Genomic DNA, 16,406 nt, shown 5'->3' with positions numbered 1-16,406 from the left:
GTGCGTGTGTCATTTAAATTCTTTCCTGCTACTTCAGCTGTGCAGTGCGAGGGATGCGCTGAATTCTGATGAGTGGATTTCTGGCTGGGAGCGAAATCTTTACTTCAGCAGTACCTCACACTTGAATTCTTTTTCTTCCTAAATTTGTACATGAGATTGTTTTATTTAAGTGGTTTGATTGGAATTGAGCGGTGTTTTGGAAGCAAGCCTTATCACGTTCTCATTGAGATTGAAGTCGCTACAACAGGATCTGGAGCAATTCAAGCTTCTTTCTTGTACGTGCCTCTATCCTGATGGGGAGAAACCGCCTTGGGAAAAGGCACTGAGTTACCTAGCCAGCTCACCTGCGTTTGGGTGGTACGGTGGCTACAGCCAGAGGTTTTACAGGGTTGTGATCGTATTTACCCTGGATTCAGCAATAGATACACAAACCCTCTGACAGTGGCTTTTGGTTGCCATTCTCTGCTCTGTAGTTTCTTTCAAACAACTAGTCATGTCGTCCGTACACCGTAACATATTTACCTATCCCAAAGCTCTTTATTATTGAATGCCTACGTGGTTATGTGTGTACCCACGTAGATCCACCAAGCACTTCAGTGAAGAGAAGCTTACAGGTTCTGCAGCAGATCACATCATCGCTCAAACACAAAGCAGAGACCGGGAGCTTATCATGAAATTAAACCAGAGTTGAAAAATCCTGTTTTCTAATAATGCAGCTGATTTATTGCTGTTTGATTAACTCTACTTTTTCTGTCACCAGAATTGCTAATGTATTTGATTTAATCCAGTGCTTCTTTATACTAGTTTTGATGGATTCCCTTTCACTTCAGTATTAAATATGCAGATTTGTTTTCCTACCTGGATATTATGCAAAATTCTCATCTGGGTGCTAGAATGTGCGGGCTTTGCTACTGTTGTGTCTCTAGACTCAAAGTAGGCATTTCTTTACTCAATGTCTACGACATTAGAGTCAGAGAATCACTGAAGTATGGTCAGGTAAGCAATAACTTTAAGGGTAAACTCTTACCTGTTAAGATAAGGGTTAAGGAAAACTGAATATGTATTTTAAAAGTACCTTTGCAGCTGTAGACGTGATTTTTCAGCCTGATCACAGGTTTGGCCATTTACTCACATTTTTATTAAAGCATTAGCTGATTAGTTGACTGGTTCACCACACACATTTATTCTGTGATTTGCCGGGTAGAAGACAGCTTTGAGAACTAGGTAACTACTGTATGAAGTCATCCCGATGAACAGGTTTTCATGCAAAAAAAGTAGTTAGAAATTACCACAGAAACACCACCAGCACTTTCTCAAAATCAGAAGCAAATATCTCTTGTGTGGACCTGGGCAATGCGCTTTTGCCATATTTTTCTCTATTTCTACTGGCACAGCATAGCAAGTCTTTGGAGAGCGTTTGGGCTGCTGAGACAAAATGCTATTTAACTGCGGCTTTGGCTCTTCTCTTATGCATGAGCTACCACTACCTGCAAGTGCGGTGGTGGGAGGAGGTAGGTGCTGCGGGTGCAAGGCGCTGGGACCAGAGAGGGAAGTGCTGCGGTGGTCAGTGAGCTGGAGGGTCTGGAGGAGACCCTTATAAAGCTGTTAGCAGCAGTATGGCAGCAATTACGTGTTGTTTCTTCTTAACCGGTGAAGCAGAGCAATAAGTTTGATTCCTCCCCCTCTCCCCACCCTCCACCAAAATCAGGAAGAAGTCTTTGGAAGGTGTCTTCTGCTGGTGCCTTGGAAATGTCAGAAATGCCAGGAATGCTCTGCTTTTCTTAGTGTGTGGGATGGTTAAGGAGGAGCTTCCCAGGACTGGGTGGAGGATCTAGGACTGGATGGAAAGGGTGGAAGCAATTAAATGCATAACAAAGCAATCCTTACCTCAATGGGCTAATTAGTGATGTCAACAGGTATTACTACTTTGCCTTTTGAATTTGGAAGTATTTTAATTTTACTTAAAACAAAAAGTCACTGTTCTCTTCTTTACAGTTCATTCTTCACTTTTCTTGATTCTTTTGTTGATCTCTCAGGCCTTCCCGTCACTACGGTCCTACAACCTGAACAGGGACTGAGCAGGTAACATGAAAACTAAGCAAAAGCAATATTTGCTTTCATGCCTGTAGTAAAAGGAAATTTGGAACCATAACTGATTTTTTGTCATTCAAATGTCACTTCTTTTTATACTAGTCATAGCTATAATGAATGTGTAGTCTGGAGCTCAGTCTCAAAAAAAAAAGTTGTTATTCAAGGAAGTCAGACCAAATCAGTTACCTAACTTGCAGGTGTAGCACCCTTTATTCAATATTTGCTTTCATGCCTGTAGTAAAAGGAAATTTGGAACCATAACTGATTTTTTGTCATTCAAATGTCACTTCTTTTTATACTAGTCATAGCTATAATGAATGTGTAGTCTGGAGCTCAGTCTCAAAAAAAAAAGTTGTTATTCAAGGAAGTCAGACCAAATCAGTTACCTAACTTGCAGGCGTAGCACCCTTTATTTTTTTTTAATGACTTTCACTTAAATATTTACTCTCTCGGGGAACAAGGGAACTATATCTCTGCCATTTGAAAGAATGACTCTAGACTGTCCCTGAGCATGGTCTGCTCCACGTCCTTTCTGCCTGGAGTTCTCCGAACTGCCTCAGCAGTCTCTGAAAATGCATTTGTTAAACCAAGAACGTGGCTGTATCTGAAGCCAAGTCGATAGACCCATAGAAGGGGGGATAGGTGATCCTGTAATTGATAGCAGTCTCACATCAACCCTTAACAAAACTTGGGCATCACCAGAAAGTATTTAGGGACATGCGGGACGGTGTAAATCGTGAATGTTGGCCGCAGTTCTGTATGCCTGCAAAGTTCAGAGGCATTAAGCTGAAGGTTTTCATTGTCTAAGTATTGCTCAGTGCGAAAGTTCAAAGCTATTTATTTTCCCGAATTAAAGCATTATTGTGAGCTATATGGGATTATGGTGTGCACATGTATATCCTCTACAATTGGGGAAAAAAGAAATTATCCCTGATGACCTTTTCACCTCTGAGTAGCCATCTCATTCGGTGTCACTTGTCAATCTTTGAGATAATATTTACAGAGCAAGCTTGACTGGTGTAAGTAATGCTATTTCAAGCGAAAATAAATGTATGCCATCTATTTTAGGTGAGTTGATCCACTACAAGGGTAGCAATGAGAAATGTCAGTCCCACATATTCAATAACTTTACCCCAGCTGTGCTAAAATTAAGAGATAAGCTTCAGAAAAATACGTGTTTTGAAAATACACATTTTTCAGTGATCTGGGGGTTTCAGTGCTGAACTTGTATTATTACTGTTGGTAAGACTCCAGCCTGCCCCGGGCCACAGAGGCCACTAGAAGGGCAGATGCCCAAGTAGCTAAAATTTCTGTAGTGAGGGGATAGGCCAGGAGAACAAGCTGATGTATGGCGTGTGCCTTTCCCTGCGTGGCTGCAGGGCAGGCTGCAGCGAGCCCCGGGCTTCAGGGGCAGGCTGAGCTGGGGCATCCATGAGCCCAGCTGCCCTCCGAGGAAGGCAGTGTTTGGGCAACTTCAGGAGGGGCCGCGGTCCAATTGCTGGTCTAAAAGATTGATGCTTCTGGTACAGGCCAAGCTCGACGTGCCAAGACTGAATGTGCATCTGAGCCTTCATTGACAGTAACGGGCTAGAGATATCCAACTCCCTTTACGGGAGTTTGAGAGCTTTTGGGAGGCAGCTGATGCTGGAGACGGGTCTATGTTTGGAAAGGAGTGAAACATGGTGCTTGTGCTGACCTACTTTCAGTGTTTCTACTCTGAATTTATGCCAAAAGGTGACCAATTCTTGTGCCTAAGTGTAAGCAAAAAAAAACCCCAAACCTGTGAGGGAAGACCCTCCCCCAAAACCCCAGAAAATAAGAAAGAGAGCCTAAGGAGAAACACAGTAAATCTTTGTCACTGAGCGGGCAAATACAAAAGTGTGTACATTTAGCAATTTTAGTTCATAATGGGAATGCCATAGTATAGTAGCAGTGCCAAATTCATAGTCCTAGCTTTAATGCAGAAAAACTAGTCATCCAGCACCGTGCCAGTAAGTCATGGTGTGGTCTAACTGTGCACCATGGCATATCATAAAAGTGCATGCAGAAACATTTTCAACTCAGAAAATACATCCTATCCAAAAAGTACCTTTCAGCAAGTGTAATCAAAGTGAAATAAATTGATCAGCAAAACATTAAATTTAAAAAGCCACCATATGTGATTGGCTTGTGTGATGATTATGTCTTAATTTAAAATGGCTAAATGATTTGTGATAGCTTAAAAATAATAAGAGGGTTGGGAGCTTGAATGAGGATAGTTCAGAGGTGGACAAAAGGATTGCAGAGTAGTGTAGTAAAAAAGATCCTGGTTAATGGAATTTTCTCTATATATGGGGTGATGATCAGTAATCGAGGCAGAAGGAATTATTATGTCAAAACTTGCAACTGGAAAGCAGAGAACCAAAAGGAAAATAAAGCATTATGTCAAAGTGAGCGGTAAGTCCAGAATGAGATTTCTGCATTTTTTATGACATGAGAGTACTGCCTATAGCAAAAATAACTGGTTTATTAAGCTCAGGCTAGCACCAGACGCAAAGAAGATGTAACAGTTCACAGACTGGAAAGCCGTTATCAGGTATGTAATGGGACATCACTGAATATTTTAGATTACAAACATTCTTTTGGCTTTCTGCATGAGAGAAAAGTGGAGCTGAAATCAAGCAAATCAAACTAATATTACTTAATGTTGGAAATATGACGTCATTGGGCAGTTGAAATTACAAGAGGAGTGTGCAAGAGAAACACATGGGTTGAAGAGCCAGGTAGTATAAACACAGGCAATGATGCTTTTAGCAAAGACAAATGAATTCATGAAGCTGGTGACACTAAATGTGGAAGTGATTTATAGGAAAGACTCCTAAGCCAAGGAAACCAAAAAAAGTAGTCCAAAGGAGTCAATGCACTAAAAGATTATTAGATTTTTTTAATTATTATTTGTCTTTAGGATGTGGGCACTCAAGGTTTGAAACTGCTTCAACCTTGTGTGCTTTGGTTTTATTTAAAAATAAATCCTGACAACACTTGGTGGCTGGGTTGTAGCAAGTGGCCACTGACCCTGGCCACTGGGAGAAGGTCCAAGAGCAGGAGCCGAGGGTCTTGGAGCTCTGGCTTCCCCGTACTGGGGAGGATGCGCTGGGGGTGGGCACGGCCCGTGGATGCCCTCTGCTCCTCCACGGCTGCACCGTGCAGGTGGGAGCAGGAGGCAGGAGCAAGGTGTTGCTGTGTTTTAATTTAGATGCGCGGGCAAAATTGTTTACAGAAGATAAGGGGGAAAAAACTCTGTTGGTTTTATAAGATTAATGGAGTCTGAGGTTTAGTTGCCTGGGATGAGTGTGGTAAGAGTGGGGCTGGTGCCGGGGCAGGGGGGATGGGAAGGCAGAGCGGCCAGCCAGCAGCGTGGCATTTCCTAGCTGCCTGGCTGGAGTTGTAAAAGCAAGATTTATTGTTGAAGCAAAGGGCTGTGAGTAAAATAGAGCAGGCCTGGGATTCCGCGTCTCTACATTGTTCATTTCTTTCTAATGAGCAGTCAACTCGCTGAGGAAACCAATGACTCTATTGGCAGCTTAAAAGTGATTACTGGAGGCTTGAAGCTTTGTAAACCTCCAAATTAAGTTCTGCTTGCAGTTCTGCCCGCCCCATCCCACATCCCCACGTTCATCCCTGGTAGAAAATTTCTTAAATATTCGATGGGATGCTTGAGACTTTACAGTGACTATAGTTCTCCTCAAGTTGTTCTCAGATGTTAGATATTTAACGAAACGGTACCTTAAAATGAGTGTTGAGCTCCCTAGATGATTAGTGAAGAGCAGTAGATACCTTTGAGGGCCTCTACAAGGATGCCTGAATTGAGGCACGCGGTGAGCTAGCAGTCACCTCTGGACAGAGCTGTGCAGAGAGGGAACTCTTTGGAGCGAGATCAGTGCGCGGTGCTCTCAGCTGCACGTCTTGGGCCCGCTCCGACCAATGATAAATGGTAATAATAAAATTGCCATGTAGGATCTAATAATGTAATATATCATACAATCATTAACGCTGAGTTTGAAAGGTAAACAAAATGTTTTCTGATGACAGTGAACTTTCACAGGGAGTTACAATTTATCTCTTTCTGCAGAATTTCTGTATAACCTAACCATTTCAATTATTTAAATGGTAAGGCAATTAAAAAGCTTTTGATACGACATTGTCTTAGACTTTATAAAGGAAATTGTTTCTTAGTATGGCAGTAAAGGCTTTTGCTGCAGCAGAGCATGCTTTGCAATGATAGAAGCAGATGGTTTACAAAGTTACTGAATAAGAACTGATTATTGATTTGCTATCCTCTAACAACATCAATGTCGAGTGACAATGTACTGTACTGCTTGTTACAGAGTAAATAGCTATTTTTATATTACTTGCTTTCTTGCAAATTGGCTACTAGCAGGGAAAGTAAAATATATGGCTCTCTAATATCTTGAAGCAGTAAACAAATTGCACAGGGGGAACATCAGTGAAGCACTGCAGAACACTTGCTGATACTTACAACTTCTGCCTCTGTCAAAAAACTCCAAATCAAAAGTTCACAGTTCTCCTAATACCAGACATAGTCGGAACCCTGTTGTTTTACCATTTACTTGCAATACATACAGTTAGTTCAGCAAAATACTAAATATGTTCTATTTTAGTAGAACTCAAGAGGTCACAGGATTTTTAGCAGCCACTGAGCATACAGTGGAGTATTAGGTTCAGTATTGTTTCCCTGCCTAATTTATTCTCTCGGCTTGAGGAAAAGAAAATTCTAGAAGGTTAAAAATGCAGCTAGAAGCAGGAGTGATATTATAATTCAAGGTGACTGCGTAGCATGTTTAAATAAACATGCAGTAAATATTTTGCCTCTTGCATTCTGGTAGCTGTTAATAGCTGCTTAGTTCAGGTTGGGGGAAGGGAGACCATTATCTCTTACCAAGGTTCTTTTCACTCAAGCTGTTGTTCTTCTAAGAAAACAGACTTCTTGCGAGTCCTGCCATGAGTTATGCACCCAAAGTGTGCAGCGGACATGGGAACGCTAATAGGTTTTTCGCTATCAATTTAATTCAGTTTTTGATCATTTCCTCTCTTGCAGGTTAGTTTCTCAAACTTGCTGGATGCTGATCCAGCCTGTGAGTTGATTTGTTGCACGGTGTTATCCCAATGCACGTTCCTGGGGGCTGCGGTATGGTCCGGGGAGCAGTGCGGTCTGGTAGGTTGGTGGTGGTTCGGTAGCCAGAGAACTGGGTCCGTCGGTACCTCTGCCCGGCTTTCCCCGCCGCCCCAGCCTGCGAAGCCCCTGCAAGGCATCCCCAGATGTGGCTCCTAGGTCCGAGAGGTAGATGGCTTGTTCTGCCTGGTACAGGCATTGAAAGGGTTAACGTGGCACTGAGTAAATAGTGGGGAAAAGAGAAAAAAATTGTGTTTGCAAAAGAAGAAAGGACCTGTCTTTTCACTATATTAATCTAGGATGAGGACCAGGGTCTTTTGATCTTGCTGTACGGTTTCTTCTCTAGTTTTTAAATATGGTGGTTTTACTTACAGCTAGCTCAGGAAGGCACGGTAACCTGTCCTCTACTCACGTGCCGAAGTGAACACGTACAGGTTATTAGGACATAATATACTTACCGATTGGGTAATAACATGGCAAGGCAAATAAAAGATTTTATGACAAATTTAAACAGCGGTGGGTTAAAGTTCAGGAGGGCTGGGGATTAAGAAACGGGACTTCATCTGGTCAAGGTAGATAGTGGCCATTAAACTGTCCTCTGGGAGATTTGCTGAGCCTTGAATAATAGGAGCGTGTTTGTGTGTGTATGAATTGCCGTACCTTGTTTTTCTTAATCAAATACAGGCTCAAGCAATTCCTAAACGGTGCCTTCCTCCTTCCCCGCCTCGCTCCCCTGCCCCTCCTCGCCCCCGCCATTGGCTCCCTTTATTCTCTTTATGGGCTTATAAGTGGGAAATAGAACTTAATTGACTGCTTATGCTGTATTTAAAATGGTGACATACCTAAATCCAGTTATGCGGGGGAAGCTAATGAATGCCACCTCATCAGTAAGGTGCATTGCCATCAGCAATGTCCATCCTATTTTCCTTTCTTTGCCTTTCCTACAATGACTGCAGTATAGGCAGGTGAGGGGAAAACTGTTCCATCATAAATACTGTAAAAATGCTTTGTGCATAAACCCATCTCTCCTTATTGTTGTAAATCTGGAGTGCTCAAGTTTATAGAAGATCTGGTTGTGCTAATTAGAATGCTGCAGCAAAACCTTCTCTACTACTGGTACCACACTGATAAATTTCCATGCAATTTTTTAAAAAAAGTGTTGATTCATTTCTTAAGTGCATCTTTTTAAGCCATGCAATTTTTTGAAAGTGCACTGGGATTTCTTTTGAAGCACATCTTGACTTTTAATAAATATATCAAAAGTGCTTTAAAATATATCATAGCTAATTTTGATCTCCCACAAATCCATCACTTTTTATTACCTTTTAACTAACTCACCTTTTTCCAGAACAGAGGGGAAATGGTTCAAATCTCTCGATGGTACGTTTTTCTTTCAATTTGCCTGGCTGTCAATATTTAAGGGAAAAAATTACCCAGAAAAAAATCTCCCGATATATCAACCTTAAAGGAAAGGAGGACAGAAATGTGTTCCCTCATGACACCTGGGCTAACTGGAATATAATATACCTAAAGATACCAGGTAAAACGGCAATACTGGAGCAGCTTACAGTGCACCATGGCAATTTAGGAATCCAATTTCATACGGCTGGTTGATTCCTGTGATGGAGAGGTCCAGGACTAAAAACCAGCTCTGACAAACTTCGGGAACTAACCTGGGGTTTCTTTGCATATCGGCCTCTTGCATTTCTGCTGTTGCCTGTGGGCTCCTCGGTGCTGTTTACGGAGGAAGGGAAATACCTGCAATTCCAACTCAGATGCTTGGACCTTTAATGGCATTCAGTTAATGCTTGGCAAGTATGATATGATTTGTAAAAATCATCCTGTTGCTTAATCCTCTTCATGTGCCAAGGGTTATTAGGTAGGGATTGCAAACAAGATGAGAAATTGGAACATTTATATGTTATGGACTGAATGGGAGAATCTTCAAGTGGCTTAAAAATTCTGGAAGGTTTTTTTTTTTTTTTAACCTGTGGTAAACTTTGGATTACCAAAACAAGTATCATAAAAAAATTAAGATGACCTCTATCTGAGTAATCCTTTCCCTTAAACCTTGAGAAAAATCACTGGCAAATCACAGCACAAGCTGCCTGCTGCCTGTTGCCACTGCACCAAGCTGGATGCACAGAATTGTGCCGGGGTTTAAGAAATAATCTGAGTAAGTTTCTTTCCCCGTATGTACACCTAAGACATATCTCCAAGGCACACATGTGAGATTTCCCACTTTTTGCCCTCTGAAAGCTTTGTAATCTGTTACATAGTTCAAAAGAGGAGAAGAAGAAAATTTATTTCATGGAAAGGAATGAGGCAATGAGTTAAGAGCTGTCATTTTGGGCTTGCCATCTTCGCTCTTACTGCCCGGGCTGAATAGCTGCAGGGGTTCCGAGCTGTTGCATGCAGCATTTGCAGCTGGATATGAACTATGATAGGCAGCCGATAGGTATTTCAGGAATGAGCTGCTTCTGCGTAGTGCTTTTCCAGATGCAACCTCCAGGAGCCCAGTTCCAATGTATGGGAGCATGCCTGTGAGAGGGGAAGGAAAAATGTCAGCGAAATTCCTTCGAGGAAGCTGGATGCGCACGTTAATTTGTACTAACCAGTTTGGGAGGAGCTCAGCCTGCAGCTATGGAGCTTGCGATCCACAGTGAGAAAGCTGCTTTATCAGGCGTTGAGCCACACGGTGTCTGGCAGTATTCCAGTGTCATCTCACTGATGAGATAGCGGTTTCCACATACGAAGCAGACAGCAACTTTAATGGAAGGTATTTTATGACAGGGAGCTTTAAAAGTTATTCCGCTATCCTGTAGTTATACAATTATGATATTCTGTAACATGCAGCGTGCTACAGTTGTGATGACAGTAATGCACTCTTTCTTCAACTTACAGATAAGATGTGGCAGGAACTGAGATTTCCAGGTCTCAGACGTGCTTCTGAAATATCCATGGATTACCAAAGTTGCTTGATATATGAGGAAGTCAGAGGAAAGTGTGGGATACCTGGACTAATTACTTGGAAATGGCAGCCTGAGGCTGGCTAATGCCAGATCTGATTAGCATTCAGTGTCAGTGCTGGCAAATGAGGAAGAACAGAAACTAAGAGAGCAACAGAAAGATGAAAGGGTAGTGCTTCCTACCTGTCCTTCAAAGTCCCCTTCCTAATGAACCCCCTCTGCAGCGCTTGCAGCCTGTTCAGGAGAGGGCTCAGCGATGAGACGTCTTGCTCGGGTGTTGGGTGATACTGGTGTGTGGGTCAGGGAGCCCACGGGGCATGTGGATGCCCATCATGTCAGAGCTGTGTATCCAGCGGGCTCCGATGCCCGTCCCCTCCTTCGGGGGAGGTAAGGAGAGTACGATGGATGGCGGGACACCTCCCAGGCTGGCATCATGGCTGGGAGCAACCGGCCAGCAAGGTCTCAGCACGCTTGGTTAAAGACGGTGTAAGAAATTGAAGAAGCCAAGTGCTAAATGCATGGCCAGCCGAAATCGGGGTAGAGCTGTTGAAGCAGCAGGGCTTCCCCAGTTGCTGCAGTGTCCCCAGTCTGTCTGGAGGAGGGTTTGTCAAGGAACACAAGTGCTTTCTGTCCTAAATGTGAAGGTAAAAAAATGCAGTGCCTTTTTTGAACTATAAAATCATTTTTCACCATTAGTTTTTAAACCTAATAATTGCAGCTTTGACTTGCTGGTGGCAAACAGAGGCCCGTGCTTTGTGCAGAATGATTATTTATTTATTTTAAAACCAAAATCAAGGCTGTCTGTGATTTGGATCTAATTTCACATTTATTTTTCATAGTTTGTTTGCTTAGTAGCTCTGCAGTAAGACAGTGATTAGTTAAATCAGTTATACATAAATTCAAAGACTTGTTCTTCATTTTAGATGTTCAGACTTAATTGGATTTAAATCAGACTAAAAAGTAACTTCTGAGGGTAAAATGCCCCCAAGCATGAAAAGATGGTTACTTTTTTTAACTTGTCATGTAAATGGCAGCAGAGATTTCTATCTTTATAACATTTATTCCCTGTTACAACTTACAATTCTAGTTAACTTTTAAAGAAAATACTTGTACGTTAAAATGTTAGCAGGGCAGAGTAGGAGGAAGCCGCTAATTTATCTTCCTCAGAATAGCCTGTTTTCTAGTCCAGAGTATTTTCTTCAGATTGTAATGGAATTTTAAACTTAAACATTATGAAAGAAGGTCATTCTATGAGTTTATTAATTGCCGTGAAAATCATATAATGCAAGCTGTATTAAAACGGTGGAAGAGACTCTGTTCCTCTCCCAGGAGGTGCCCTGGTAGATCCAGATAGTTTCTACCTTGGGGTTTAAGGGACCATCAGAGATTTACTTACAGGCTTGGGTCACATATGTAAATATGAATTACTGAATAATGAAAAGCAGGGTTGGAAGAGTTTGGACGAAGATGGACTAGTTTTCAGTGCTATGATAGTAGTTTGGGATCTCCAGAAACAACGTCCACGAACCCAGCAGAGGAAGATCCTTGCAAAGGAGCAGAGCACGACTCAATCCCGAGTGTCAAGCACAGATTATGCTGTGGGGCAATAGCATTTTGCTGCCTGGCCTTTTGCCTAGTTTACTAAATTTGAGCATTTTTAGACAGGCATTTGGACAAACAGGCCAGCTGCAGGATCAGCTGTCTGTGGCTTTCCAGGCTCCTCATGATGCAGAAGATTGAGGACTTTATGCAAAATCAGGTACTTAACCATATGGGAGGCAGGATGAATGTATAGATTTTGGAGGACAGAGCAGAGATTTGTATTCAGATAATTCCCCATCTGGAATGATACAAGGCTGGGGAATTCAAGCCATCTCCCCGAAAAGGTGTGTTCTCTAGGGGGCTGGACAGAGAGTACTGCTACAAAGAAAAGAAAAGGCAGAAGGAATAACAACCGCTGACTCCAAATGCCTACGCTCATCTTTCCCATCAATTATTTAGACAAGAAAGATTTAAATGAAAATTAATCATTAAATTTTGAATTGCTTCTTTACATCAATAATGAAATAGCTGCACCAAATACAAACAGATAAAGAGAAAAGGATAAGGAATCATCCTTAATACACAAAAGGAGAAGTAATATTTTAATGAAACTATAAAGCTCATTACTGCTTTACGACGGAGGGTTACTGTCAGTGACCTAGAATAAAGAGCTTTATATGCCGAACATGAAACCTCTTGTTTAATCTATTATATTTGACATCGGCATATTAAAAATTGTGGGCTGGATTCTGCTATATTCCATAAACCAGTAATTTCTGGTACCAAAATAATTTTCATACCATCAGGGGGTTGTCTTTCAAGTGTGTGCATCCAGAAGTATCACGGTAGACACTAAATTTCAATATTTTAACTTTCTGAATTGTTTAAACCAATTTTGTCAAGTATATTTCTTGACAAAAGAGATTGAGTCTGAGACTAAGCCTACAAACCCCAATTTAATTGGTAATTTTCAAATTATTGTCAATTTCTGTGGTTGTATCATTAACCTAAAAATGCTGGGGGAAGGGCTTGGTATGCTTCTTGATGTCCCAGCTGAAACACAGTAACCTAAAACTTCAGCTTCTTTCGCCCCTACCCCCAAGTAAATTTCTAACGCTCCTGTCCAGAAAAAAAATGTGGGAAGCATGGAGAATAAACAACCTGTATGCGTAAAAATCTGCAAGTAAATAAAATTGATTTCATTATTTATTTAAGTAACATGATGTTGGCGTTATATTTAGGATTTCTGAATGCTTGGTGTTGAGAAAACTGCAAACTAAGTCGGATACAGCATTGACCTAGAAAGCATTGAGACCCTGCAGTATATTTGGTAAGTACAAATGCTTTTCTAAATTCAATTACTTTTAACTTGCTGGTGGATCTTTTCAAAGCCTCGTGTGTGATAGAATCACCTCCAAAGGCATACTGTGTCCTACATCTGTGAATATAAAGCACGAAAAAATTGGTAAGCGTTTCTATGACAAAATAACTTACATAATATGTAAAGTTATGCGCTGCTCCCTGACCTGCTCCAACTCCTTCATTTAGTGTTGTTTTCATTCTGATGCAGGTTTGTCTTGCCATTTCCCTTCTATATTTCACCAGATTGGTACCTTTAGTGAACTAGAGGGAAGACAAGCATAAAGTCAATTCCTCTTGCTGTAATTCCCCAGATTTTATAAGGGAAAGATGTTTATTTAAGTTGCTTTGCAACCTATGAGCTCATTAATTTCTCGGGAAGTAAATAAGTTCCGGTGTTTTGTTCTCAAATTTAGCACTTTTTGTCTATTTCCATTTTAGCTGGTAATTCAACCTCTGCCTCTTGCTTGAGTGAACTCTGCGAGAGACTGCATCTGGGCTTTTTCAGCTCGAGGCATAATTGTGCAGGTACTAGAGGTATTTTTTGCCTAGTTGCTCTTGTAATTGGCACCACATGGCTTCAGGAGCACAGGTAGCACGCGGGTGCAGGTTGTGTTTGGGAGCACCTCGCCGAGCATTGCACCGACACAGGCCAATATACCTCTTTTACTGGTACCAGGGTGGGCTGCTTGGGCATGGATGTTACTGGCCTCACAATACCTGCATGTCCCACTGAGTGGCATGAGGAGTGCTCATGGGCATGCCACCCAGACAGGCGTTGTAGCCATGGAGAGAAAACTGTAGCCTACTTGTCTGCTGTCTTCTAGGAGAAGGGAAACGCAATTAGGTGAGGAAGTTTCATTAATGAGAACAGAAGTTCTCTTGAGGCCACTTTATTAGCAGCTTTTGGTGGGGTGGGATGTGGAAATGTTAGATTTAGAAGATAATCAGCTGGCATTTTTATCTCAAAATAGTAGAATCGAAAATTATCTTATCTCCATAAACTGCTATTTTTCACTTAGTAAATTATTTTGCCACCCAAAGCAGATGCCACACAGAGAGTTGTGGTTGGGAGGCATGTAGTTATTTATCTCGGTCAAAATGTCTCAGTTAAAAAGCTATCAGTAGGAGATAATAATAATAAATATATATGGCATTTGGCTAGATGAATACAAGATTATACTAAATAGAACACATTTCTGAAAAGAATAATTGTAACTAATTAGAAATCTCCAGTTATGCTTAGAGTTGTATGAAAGTGAAATCAAATTTAAATATGCAAGGTCCCAGTTGTGCCAAAGGTATTATAAAGAATATCTTTATGGAGACATTCAGTATAAGAAACTGATGGTGCTATTATTAGCATGCTCGGTTGCACATTTTCTTTATATTAGTTTAAAGTTTAATCATGGTATTTGTAGGGCTAATTACCAAGAATCTGCACAGCCCTCATTGGGATAGTCACCCAAAAGGCATCCATTTTTGCAACAGTAAGTTATTGATAACTCCAAAGTAGCTTTGACTAAATTCTTTATATTAAGTATATGTACAAACAGGTACTTAAAAGTGGAAATATCTGCGATCATGCCCGCAGTTCCTTCGTTCCCGCATGCTAGCAGAGGACTGCTGGCCAGCATCAGGATTTACTACAGTGAGTTCAGCACTATGCTGGGAGATGCTCTGCGAAGGGTTATCTCAGGCGATAGGAATGGTCCGCAGGCTGGGAGCAGGGAACTGTGGGCAGGAAGGCAGGCTAACAGTCAATAGCCGTATATGTTCCCTGACAGCCAGTTGTCTAGGAGTGCTGGGAAGGAAAGCGTAGTCATGGAGGAGCACTGATCATGAGAAATATGCTGTGATATTAGAGGGATGCGAGAAGAAGATTTGATGGAAAAAAACCCCCGTTATTTCTGGAATTGACACAGAAGTCAGGTATGGTTTCTGGGTTGGGCTGTGCTGCCCAAACCATTTTCCCATCCTTTCCTGGCAGCTCTGCCACACGTAGCAAATTCTGTCCCCCACCGCAGCCTCTCTGGAGGTGATACTAACAACGCGGATAAATGAAGCTTTCAAATACATGCAGCTCTGCCCACTGATACCGTCAGGCCATGCGAGGGAAAGCCTTTTCTTCTCAGTTATAAGAGCTTTTCTTTCCAAGAGCACTATGTGATTCTCAGCCCCAAAGGTGACTTTCCTGCCAATAATGATCCCTGCAGGCCACGGCCAGGCAGTTTTGTCTTTAAACCCTCCTGGCCTGACACACCAGCACCCTCTTTTTTCGTCCCCGCCTACCTTGAAGATAATCACAAGGCAACCGTCTCTCTCGCTACCGCTCCTCTCCCCTGCTTCGCCGGATCACATTAAAGCGTTAGCCCCAGGAGCTGACTGCGGGGCTGATCCTTGATTAACGGCAGGGCGGCTGCCCGCTGCGGCAGGAGGGGGAGGGATTTATCCCACTCATCTGACACATGGCGTTTAGCTCTTCTGCGGTGTGGTGGATACAGAGCCAGGGCTGAAAGCCTCGGTTTTTAGTACCTCTGATCTCCAGGAGTGGCATATACCTCAAACATACCTTAAAAGAGAAAGGAGCTGTGCTGTGGATCTCAGCCTTGACTGGCACGTTCCTGGGCTTTGCACTCAAGTGTCTGGGGGAGGGAGGCAGCCAGAGAAAGGCAGCAAAGCATAGCACAAGTATTTGTCCCTGCTGATCTGCAGGCAGTGTTGGAGAAGAAGGGTTTGTTCCTGCTACTGAGAGTGACTGAGAGGAACCTGGGGTGGGATTGACTTCTCACCACCTCAGAAACCTGCGATGTATATACATCTGCAGCTGAACTGGGCACTCTAGGCTTCCCTTATTAGTTAATGGAGGTGATTAGGTATTTTTAGGCATGACTCGCCTGTCCTATTTTAGCTCTCTATTTTAGTGCATGATGAATTGTACAATGTCCATTAACTTTAAAGAAAGTCTAATCTGAGTAGCTCAGATGTGGACCTCTTAATTCATTTATTCGGATCAGTTCTACCCCTGTCTGCCAGGGTCTTTAAAGCACCAGGTATCTTCCAAGGCTAAAGCCGAGGCAAACAGCGAGAGAGGCGCAGCGCAGAAAGCTGTCTTTTGCTTTGCTTTTCCCAGATAGCAGCATCTCTTCAGGTGTGACTTTGGCAGCCAAACGCTTGAGCTGGCTGTGGTCATTTTGTACTGTCAAAAGTATTGTTGGTCCTATTCTAGGAGCAACGCAGTCTGCATCTGTACAACCTCCATCCAGTTGGAA

At 42.2% G+C, this 16,406-nt stretch overlaps 1 long non-coding RNA gene across 1 annotated transcript; it reads right to left on the bottom strand.

Annotated features, from left to right (window-relative positions):
- Positions 1 to 12,982: 12,982 nt before the first annotated feature.
- LOC103898486 lies at positions 12,983 to 15,549 on the bottom strand. The gene is made up of 3 exons (XR_657552.2): positions 15,427 to 15,549; positions 13,302 to 13,398; positions 12,983 to 13,213 (listed from the first exon to the last, which is right to left on the bottom strand). It is a non-coding gene; the product is annotated as an uncharacterized LOC103898486 (long non-coding RNA).
- Positions 15,550 to 16,406: the final 857 nt, after the last annotated feature.

The sequence above is a fragment of the Aptenodytes forsteri genome, unplaced genomic scaffold (genome assembly GCF_000699145.1).
Source record: "Aptenodytes forsteri isolate BGI_AS27 unplaced genomic scaffold, ASM69914v1 Scaffold418, whole genome shotgun sequence".
Lineage (NCBI taxonomy): Eukaryota > Metazoa > Chordata > Aves > Sphenisciformes > Spheniscidae > Aptenodytes > Aptenodytes forsteri.
Note: the sequence above shows the minus strand (reverse complement) of the source record. Positions and strands in the feature narration are given on the sequence as shown.